This window comes from Lissotriton vulgaris, chromosome 1_1 (genome assembly GCF_964263255.1).
Source record: "Lissotriton vulgaris chromosome 1_1, aLisVul1.2, whole genome shotgun sequence".
Classification (NCBI taxonomy): domain Eukaryota; kingdom Metazoa; phylum Chordata; class Amphibia; order Caudata; family Salamandridae; genus Lissotriton; species Lissotriton vulgaris.
Window position 1 is genome coordinate 312884446 of NC_141685.1, and position 11000 is coordinate 312895445.

Below are 11000 nucleotides of genomic sequence, written 5' to 3' on the forward strand. Positions count from 1 at the left end.
TATCGTTAACATTATTTTCGACTACCATAATATCGACACTCAATACTACATATAGCACACTACAAAAATATCGAATACTAAAATATCGATAGCACTATTTTCGTCTACATAAAAATATCGATATCTTAAAAATACTCTTTCTTTGATATATAACACCAATACATCTATTCTCTTTGTAATACACACATTTGAAAATACTTCACTAATTTATTTTACTATTATTAAGTAACATTTGCTTTTAATAATTTTTTTTTCTCTCGCTAACAATATTTTTATATACACTCATTGTAAACATACATTTTTTATAGATTGTACTCATTATAAATATACTATAATTATTACAAGGGTTTTTTATTACATAAATACATCATTTCTCTTCCTCCATATAAACTATATAATCAGATATATCTTAATTTTTTTACTTAAAAAAATTCAAACTAACCAATAGTAACTCGTCTTAACATATGTGACCAATCAGATAGCAAACCTAATTACACATACCCTATATAAACCAGTCACAAACAGCCATACAACTTGCAGGGAATATTCTTCGTGACCACATACTGCCAGTTTTGGGAGCAACATCTATATTCTTCTGTGCCTGAAATTTCGTCCTAATACTACAAGTAAGTAATCATATAGCTCTGTTAATAATTTCTAATGTTTTATTAACTATTACTTATATACCAAGATTTTTAAACTAAAAGGTTATTTCTCTATGTACTTTTCCTTAAAACAGACTCTACAAACAAATCAAGTTCTACTTCTACTTCAAGATATTCGACACTTTGACTATTAAAAAGGTATCTACATATTTTATTTATTTACTTAAAGTAATTAGACAATTAATGTCCTAAAATCATGCTCTCTAATTGTTTCTTCTGCTGTAACTCATAATACATATTGTGAACCCAGGTTTTTTAGGACGAAATAAGTAACAATCCTTTATAAAAAATTATCTATTCATGTTCTGAAATATGTTTCTTCTGCTTTAACTCATAATACATGTGTCATCCCAGTTTCTTTTCACCAAATAAGTAACAATGCTTTATAACAAGTGTCTATTCTTTATGCAACATATAAACTCATTGGTAATTTTCTGAAACTTTCTCTCTAAACAGACCTCAAAGCAACTGAAAACAGATAATTCACATCAAAGAACAAACATTCTGCTACAACTCTAAATCTCTTGGTAAGTACAAAAATCAAACATAACAAGTCTTTATAAACTCTATAGAATATACTCTAACTAAAATGGACTCTTTTTATGCTTCTTTTACTATTATCTTGCAAATGTCTCTTTTAAAATCCAAATAAAGTTAAGTATTTTTTAAGTGTCGTTAGAAACTACCAAAACTGTTATCAAAAAACACATTTAAACATATCCTATAACATACTTCACTTTTTTTCAGCAGTCCGTGGCAATAGGACTACAACATCTGACTGAAACTACACCTACTTTCGATACATACAACTTTACTGCTGGTAAGTAAGATACTAGAAATAGTACCTGCTTAATTTATAATGTTTTATAAATTACACATTTTCATAATATTTTCATATTAACTTTTGTAGATACCAGAACTCAAGAATGACTGATGATGCAAGATTTATTACATCTCAGAAAGGCAAATTTTTATTATGCTATATGGGCTACACTTATACTCAGGAGAAACAAGAAAACCTTAAAGTGAATTGGAAATGTACGAAATATTACTCCAATAAATGCTATGGGCGTGCTACAACCAGGGAAACAAGTGTTATTAATACTACTGAACATAATCACCCACCAAACATCTCGGAAATCGAAGTGAGATCCACTCTCGAGAATATCAAAGAATTAAGTAGCACATCAGACCTACCTAGCAGCGTAATTCTGAAAGAATTACTACCTAAAGTTCCCAGAGAAGCTAGAGGTCAGTTACCATCTATTGCTTCCATTAAAAGAACAATAGCAAGGACAAAGAAAGCAAGTAGACCCAATATACCAATTCCTAGAACTTTTGAGGAAGTCATAATTCCACCTGACCTTGTAATCACTCATAATGACGAACCATTTATCTTTTATGATAATCATAGCAAAGACAAAAGAATAATCATGTTTGCAACGAATAACAACATTAAAAAATTGAAAGAAAGTGCTACTTGGATGATGGATGGAACATTTTCTATATGCCCAAAACCTTTCTACCAATTATACACAATTCATGGGCAATATCATAATACCTGTATCCCATTCATATACTGTTTGTTACCGAACAAACAAGCCACAACTTATACAGAAATATTGCAAAAAATAAAAGAACAAACTTCTGACTACTTCCCAATGAAAATAATCATAGACTTCGAACAAGCTATGATTAATTCTATTTTGAAAACTTACCCACACACATCCATTCAAGGATGTTATTTTCATTTCAATCAATGTCTCTGGAGACATTTACAAAAATCTGCCCTTAGTGTTGAGTATGCAACAAATATAACTTTTGCATACCAAATTAAACATCTCATTGCTCTGGCATATGTACCAGTAACTGACGTGGCAGAACATTACAATCTATTAATTGAAAGTCCTTTCTACACCCAGAATGAGCATAGACTTGCCCCACTTTTAGATTACTTTGAGGACAACTGGGTAGGAAGACTACATAGGTCAGGCCACAGACGCCAGCCTAAATTTTTAATTCCCTGGCGGAATGTATATCTACCAACGCTGAACCAAGAGGCTAAAATGAACAATGCTGTTGAAGGTTGGCACAATGCCTTCCTCTCTTCTACTGGAAGTACAACACCCACATTACACAAGCTACTCACAGCTATACAAAAAGAGCAAAGCTTTCAGGAACTACGTATGGAGCAATCTGTCATACAACTAAAACCAAAACTCTCTAGACAAACTGCTCAAATGTATCTATATCTTCAAAAGCAAGTCCAACTCTATCCTACAACAAGAGGACTCGAATATCTAAAAATGATAGCCAAAACATTAAACTAATTGTAATAAGTAAATAAATGGATAAACATCAGACAATATCCTTAATATGATACCACACATATTATAATATAACCATTCAATATTTATTTAGTCTAATTTATTTTGTAACACTATTATAAATAGACTACATAAATATGTCATTATATCAAAATATTTTTGTTTAAATACTGTTTCCATCCAAATAAAATAATATAAATGAATAACTTACCTTTAAATACAACATCATAACGATTAATCCTTTACCGACAATATAGTGTGTAAATCTCAAAGACCTAATACAACAAATCATTAAATATTTTGCAATTAACTGTGCAAAAAATATCCATCATCCAAATAAAACGACTCTTGAAATGCCATTGAAAATGACGACTATAACCATAAACTGTGATAAAGATTTCAGTGAACTCAAAAAATAAAGGGAGAATGGTATACATCTCCGTTCTAACAACTGAAACACACTTCCTTTCCCCCAAAAAATAAGTAATCAGAAACGGAAATAGCTGTTTCAAAATACGAGAAAAAAAAATGCAAACAATCCCACCGACATAACACTAATGAATATAGCATAATATATAAACATGACATCCCTACTTTTTTAATTTTAAATTAAATCATACAACAGACTTACTAACTCCAACTACTTCAAATGCCACAAAAACTCGATAACGGAAATACGTATTGAGTCCACTCCATAATATGTAAATAGTCATACTTAAATTACCAACCCCTAAATAACAAAGAACTACCTTTAATTTTTAGTTACAATACTTTACAAAGATAAAACTAGAATCGTACCTACTCAAACGTGAACCTGCTTCCAACCGCGACTTTCCCTTTCCCAAAATAACGCAAAAAGACAAAGAGTGGTTACAAAATAAAAGAACCGAATTATATCTAACTGTGAAAAGTACTACTATAAATGTCCATTGTTGTTATATATATGGTTAGAAATTATGTATAATGTACTAAACATTGTATACTACATTGTGAAATAAATATCTTATTTTTCTATATATTATTGTATATTTTACATACTTTTAATATTTATTACATTAAGTATTAAAATATGGAAATATTTAATGTAATATTTATTAAAATAAGTATATTGCTAAATATGTAATATTGTATTTGTTTTTGTGATTAACTTTTTTACAACATGACTAATATGTGAAAATTATTATTCTTAAAACTTATTTATTAATAATATTAATTATACATAACAATATTGTATACTTATAAAAATCATTAATTATGATCAAAATGTTCTAATAAAGATCTTAATATTATATTATACTTTTAAAGATGTTCATATGTTAATATCATCATCTGTATAACACTATATTTTTTTTAAATTTGTGATTTATGTTTTTCAGTACATATGTTTTATGTTTTATTAAGAAACAATATTTTTATTATGTATGTATAGTATCATACATTGCATAATGTTAACTAACCATTTTTTCCGTAGATATTAAAAGTACTTTTCGAAACAACTACTCAAAAATGTGATTGTTCAAAGAACATTGTCCTTCTATTTTGTAATATTTATACCAAACATTGCTTTATAAAATGTATATCTGGTCGTAATTTTCAAATGTTGAATAAATAAAACAGTTTTCAACAAAAATTGTGTAATTATTTTCTATTACCTATTGCAAAATCATTTTTATGTCTTTTTAAAATGTATTATAAATGTAATGTTCTATCTATTTCTATATACCACATGTAATTAGAGTACATACTATACACTGAACCTATAAAAGTTATTATTCATACACCCATATACATATAATATAAATAGGTGAAGGACACAGAATTAATTATTTTTAATATTCCTACTCCAATCACCATTTACTTTAGGTAATTGCTTGACAAAAAAACCTTAATAAATTACTATTCCAACTCCAATCACCATCTAATTAAGGTAAGTGCTGGACACAGAGCCTATTTAATTTACTATTCCAACTCCAATCACCATTTAATTAGGGTAAGTGCTGGACATTAAATCTTAATAAATTACTATTCCAACTCCAATCACCATTTAATTAGGGTACGTGCTGGACACAGAACCTATTTAATTTACTATTCCAACTCCAATCACCATTTAATTAGGGTAAGTGCTGGACACAGAACCTATTTAATTTACTATTACAACTCCAATCACCATTTAATTAGGGTAAGTGCTGGACACAGAACCTATTTAATTTACTATTCCAGCTCTAATCACCATTTAATTAGGGTAAGTGCTGGACACAGAACCTATTTAATTTACTATTCCAACTCCAATCACCATTTAATTAGGGTAAGTGCTGGACACAGAACCTATTTAATTTACTATTCCAACACCAATCACCATTTAATAAAGGTAAGTGCTGGACACAGAACCTATTTAATTTAATATTCCAACTCCAATCACCATTTAATTAGGGTAAGTGCTGGACATTAAATCTTAATAAATTACTATTCCAACTCCAATCACCATTTAATTAGGGTAAGTGCTGGACACAGAACCTATTTAATTTACTATTCCAACTCCAATCACCATTTAATTAGGGTAAGTGCTGGACAGTAAACCTTAATAAATAACTATTCAAACTCCAATCACCATTTAATTAGGGTAAGTGCTGGACACAGAACCTATTTAATTTACTATTCCAACTCCAATCACCATTTAATTAGGGTAAGTGCTGGACACAGAACCTATTTAATTTACTATTCCAACTCCAATCACCATTTAATTAGGGTAAGTGCTGGACATTAAATCTTAATAAATTACTATTCCAACTCCAATCACCATTTAATTAGGGTAACTGCTGGACACAGCACCTATTTAATTTACTATTCCAACTCCAATTACCATTTAATTAGGGTAAGTGCTGGACATTAAATCTTAATAAATTACTATTCCAACTCCAATCACCATGTAATTAGGGTAAGTGCTGGACACAGAACCTATTTAATTTACTATTCCAACTCCAATCACCATTTAATTAGGGTAAGTGCTGGACACAGAACCTATTTAATTTACTATTCCAACTCCAATCACCATTTAATTAGGGTAAGTGCTGGACACAGAACCTATTTAATTTACTATTCCAACTCCAATCACCATTTAATTAGGGTAAGTGCTGGACACAGAACTTATGTAATTTACTATCCCAACTCCAATCACCATTTAATTAGGGTAAGTCCTTGACAGTAAACCTTAATAAATAACTATTCCAACTCCAATCACCATTTAATTAGGGTAAGTGCTGGACACAGAACCTATTAAATTTACTATTCGAACTCCAATCACCATTTAATTAGGGTAAGTGCTGGACATTAAATCTTAATAAATTAATATTCCAACTCCAATCACCATTTAATTAGGGTAAGTGCTGGACACAGAACCTATTTAATTTACTATTCCAACTCCAATCACCATTTAATTAGGGTAAGTCCTGGACAGTAAACCTTAATAAATAACTATTCCAACTCCAATCACCATTTAATTAGGGTAAGTGCTGGACACAGAACCTATTAAATTTACTATTCCAACTCCAATCACCATTTAATTAGGGTAAGTGCTGGACACATAACCTATTTAATTTACTATTCCAACTCCAATCACCATTTAATTAGGGTAAGTGCTGGACATTAAATCTTAATAAATTACTATTCCAACTCCAATCACCATTTAATTAGGGTAACTGCTGGACACAGAACCTATGTAATTTACTATTCCAACTCCAATTACCATTTAATTAGGGTAAGTGCTGGACACAGAACCTATTTAATTTACTATTCCAACTCCAATCACCATTTAATTAGGGTAAGTGCTGGACACAGAACCTATTTAATTTACTATTACAACTCCAATCACCATTTAATTAGGGTAAGTGCTGGACACAGAACCTATTTAATTTACTATTCCAACTCCAATCACCATTTAATTAGGGTAAGTGCTGGACACAGAACCTATTTACTTTACTATTCCAACTCCAATCACCATTTAATTAGGGTAAGTGCTGGACAGTAAACCTTAATAAATAACTATTCCAACTCCAATCACCATTTAATTAGGGTAAGTGCTGGACACAGAACCTATTTAATTTACTATTCCAACTCCAATCACCATTTAATTAGGGTAAGTGCTGGACACAGAACCTATTTAATTTACTATTCCAACTCCAATCACCATTTAATTAGGGTAAGTGCTGGACACAGAACCTATTTAATTTACTATTCCAACTCCAATCACCATTTAATTAAGGCAAGTGCTGGACACAGAACCTATTTAACTTACTATTCCAACTCCAATCACCATTTAATTAGGGTAAGTGCTGGACACAGAACAATTTAATTTACTATTCCAACTCCAATCACCATTTAATTAGGGTGAGTGCTGGACACAGAACCTATGTAATTTACTATTCCAACTCCAATCACCATTTAATTAGGGTAAGTGCTGGACACAGAACCTATATAATTTACTATTCCAACTCCAATCACCATTTAATTAGGGTAAGTGCTGGACACAGAACCTATTTTATTTACTATTCCAACTCCAATCACCATTTAATTAGGGTAAGTGCTGGACACAGAACCTATTTAATTTACTATTCCAACTCCAATCACCATTTAATTAGGGTAAGTGCTGGACACAGAACCTATTTAATTTACTATTCCAACTCCAATCACCATTTAATTAGGGTAAGTGCTGGACACAGAACCTATTTAATTTACTATTCCAACTCCAATCACCATTTAATTAGGGTAAGTGCTGGACACAGAACCTATTTAATTTACTATTCCAACTCCAATCACCATTTAATTAGGGTAAGTGCTGGACACAGAACCTATGTAATTTACTATTCCAACTCCAATCACCATTTAATTAGGGTAAATGCTGGACACAGAACCTATATAATTTACTATTCCAACTCCAATCACCATTTAATTAGGGTAAGTGCTGGACACAGAACCTATTTAATTTACTATTCCATCTCCAATCACCATTTAATTAGGGTAAGTGCTGGACAGTAAACCTTAATAAATGACTATTCCAACTCCAATCACCATTTAATAAAAACATTAAACCATAATCCATAAATTGCTATACAATTTTGCAATGTATTAATAATTCGTAGAAATTTCTTTCTCCAGAGATGAGGAAATCAGAGCAGTTTTTAGAGAGTTCTTCGAAACTATATATCAAGATGATCTCAAGCCGAATCGTGGTGACGTAATTAATTGGCTGGGGGGCATACCTCTTCCCTCCCTAACAGTAGAACAGTCTCGCTATTTAGAAGGGGAAATTACTATAGCGGAGGTGGAGGAGGCTATTAAGAAATCAAAAAACGGAAAGGCGGTTGGTACAGATGGTATGCCTAGCGAGATTTATAAAAAACTTATCTCGGAACTCTCACCAGTGCTAGCCACTTTGTTTAACCAAATTCTTAGAGAGGGCAAAACACCACCGGAATCATGGAACAGTGCCGTTATAACCCTAATTTTGAAACCTGGTAAAATCGCCTCAGACTGTGGCTCATATAGGCCCATCTCTATACTAAATGCAGACTATAAAATTTTTACATCAATTTTAGCAAACCGACTGGGGCAGGTAGGTCCGGATATAATTGCTCCGAACCAAAAGGGCTTTATAAAAGGGAGACAACTCTGTGAGCTTACATATGAACTGATTGGTTCAATCGATATTGCTCTAAAGGAGGAAATTCCACTGGTTGTTCTCACTCTAGATGCTACGAAGGCCTTCGATAGGGTGAATTGGTTGTACCTATCGGAGGCCTTGAAGAGCTTTGGTATAGGAGATGGATTTCGGAGGACAGTTCAGCTTCTGTATCGTAACCCTTCTGCTTCCCTACTAATTAACGGAGGCCTGACAGAACCTTTTAAAATCATGAGAGGAACTAGACAGGGTTGCCCCCTATCCCCCCTTCTTTTTGACATATATATAGAGCCTTTCGCTCAGATCCTAAGGGATAATACACTCATTAAACCTTTTATTTTTGGTGGTTGGGATAAGAAGGTGGCACTTTATGCGGACGATATTATGATTTTTTCCACACATTACGAAGAGGCGTACCCAGAAATAATTGAACAGGCTCACACATTTGGGAAAGTTTCAGGGTATGAGATCAATGCTCTTAAGACAGAATCAATGTCTTGGAACTGCAACAGAACTAACAATAACGGGACATCTAAAAGCCAAATTCGATATTTAGGGGTGAATATAGTTGAGGATATTAATGCAATCGCCTCTCTCAATTTCAACAAAGTTAGTGCAGAGTGCAGGAAACTCATGAGAGATTGGTCTCATCTCCCGCTTTCTGTTCTGGGAAAGCTTAATCTGGTTAAGATGAGTATCCTACCGAAAGTGTCTTTTTTATTTAATACAATTCCACTTTATTTTGATTCAAAATTAATTTCTAAACTACAGAGCGCTATTACTAGTTTTATTTGGAATAACAAAAGTGCCAGAATTTCTTGGAAAAAAATTAGACGACGGAGAGAGAAGGGGGGCCTAGCTGGACCAGACCTTCAAATATACGCATGGGCCTTTCGACTATCGCACATGCGTATGTTGCTCAAAACTCCGTTATCTACTGGGATGGGCCCTCTTTTTTCTACCTTATTGCTCAGTGAGGGAGTTAATCATTCCGGTTTCTTGTTTAAGTTCAGCGACCCCAAATTCTTTAAAAAAATCAAATTGAAAATTCTAAAAGGTTGTGTATCTACTTGGTACAAAATAAGACAAGCGATAAAGATAGGCTATTACTCAGCTAGGGCACCGATATGGAACTTACCTTCCCCCCCCCTATGGACAAAAGACGCCCTTAATAAACCTTTACTAGAAGCTGGTATTGACGGTTGGGACGATTTGTTCATGGATGGGCCTTTACTTCCATGGGACTACCTTATTAACAAAGTCGGCCCTGAGTTGTCTAGATTTAAATATATTCAGATTTCTAGCTGGGCTCAGACATATTATGGTCAGTCTATGAGACGTAGCAAGCAGCCTATAGGTGGCAACAGTGACTTGATAACTTCCTTACTAGACAACTCAGTGGCGAAAAAAGAAATTTCCCGATGGTATAACAAAATATTAGATGAAATAGATGTCAGTTTTCAACTACCAACAAACTTATGGGCAGAACTAATGCCGGGGATCCAAGTGGAAGAGCTCTGGAGTGCTTCCTTGTCATTGCTCTGGGACTTAGTTAAACCATCGTGGCTTCGTCGGAACCACCTTTTTACTTTGCATAGGGCATATTATTCCCCCCATAGGTTAACAAAATTCTCATTAACTGGCCCAGTTTCATATCCTAGATGTGGGTTAGCTGCTGCCACCGATACGCATATGTTCTTGGAATGTCCAAGTTTATCAGAATATTGGGAAGCCATTAAAAACAAGTTGTCGCATTCTGTGGGCGAAAACATCACAATAGACCTCGAGCTTGTGATATTTGGTTTAAGAAACAAAACTCATGATGCATCAACAAGATTAATATTTTACTCTATCCTTGCAGCACGTAGGGAGATATGCAGGCACTGGAAAGATGCGCTACCACCTACAGTGCATGAATGGCGAACATCCCTCCTCCAAATTTCTAAACTTGATTTAGCCAGGGTAGGAAACCCAAACACTAGAGCATACTGGGCAATGCTTGGTTAGTTAAGTCCTTTACCTGGGTTTTTTTTTTTTTTTTTTTTTTTTTCCCCAGGTCCGATGATTAATGTGAGCATTGCCTACCTTGGCTGTCAAGACTGATGTCTACATTTCAAGGCGGTCTCGATGACTCGGGCACTATCAACTGAGGTAATATCCCAAGCGGGTCTATGGTCGCTGTATGTAGTGCCAAAAGGGAACCGGCCGTACCCCCCGATAGACAAATCCCTCACCAGCTATAAGGCTGAGTTGGCACAATACATGACCTCTTGACTATTCGCTCTGTGGTGGATTTTTTTCTCTCGGTTTTGATAAATTGGAGCTTTGCGCACA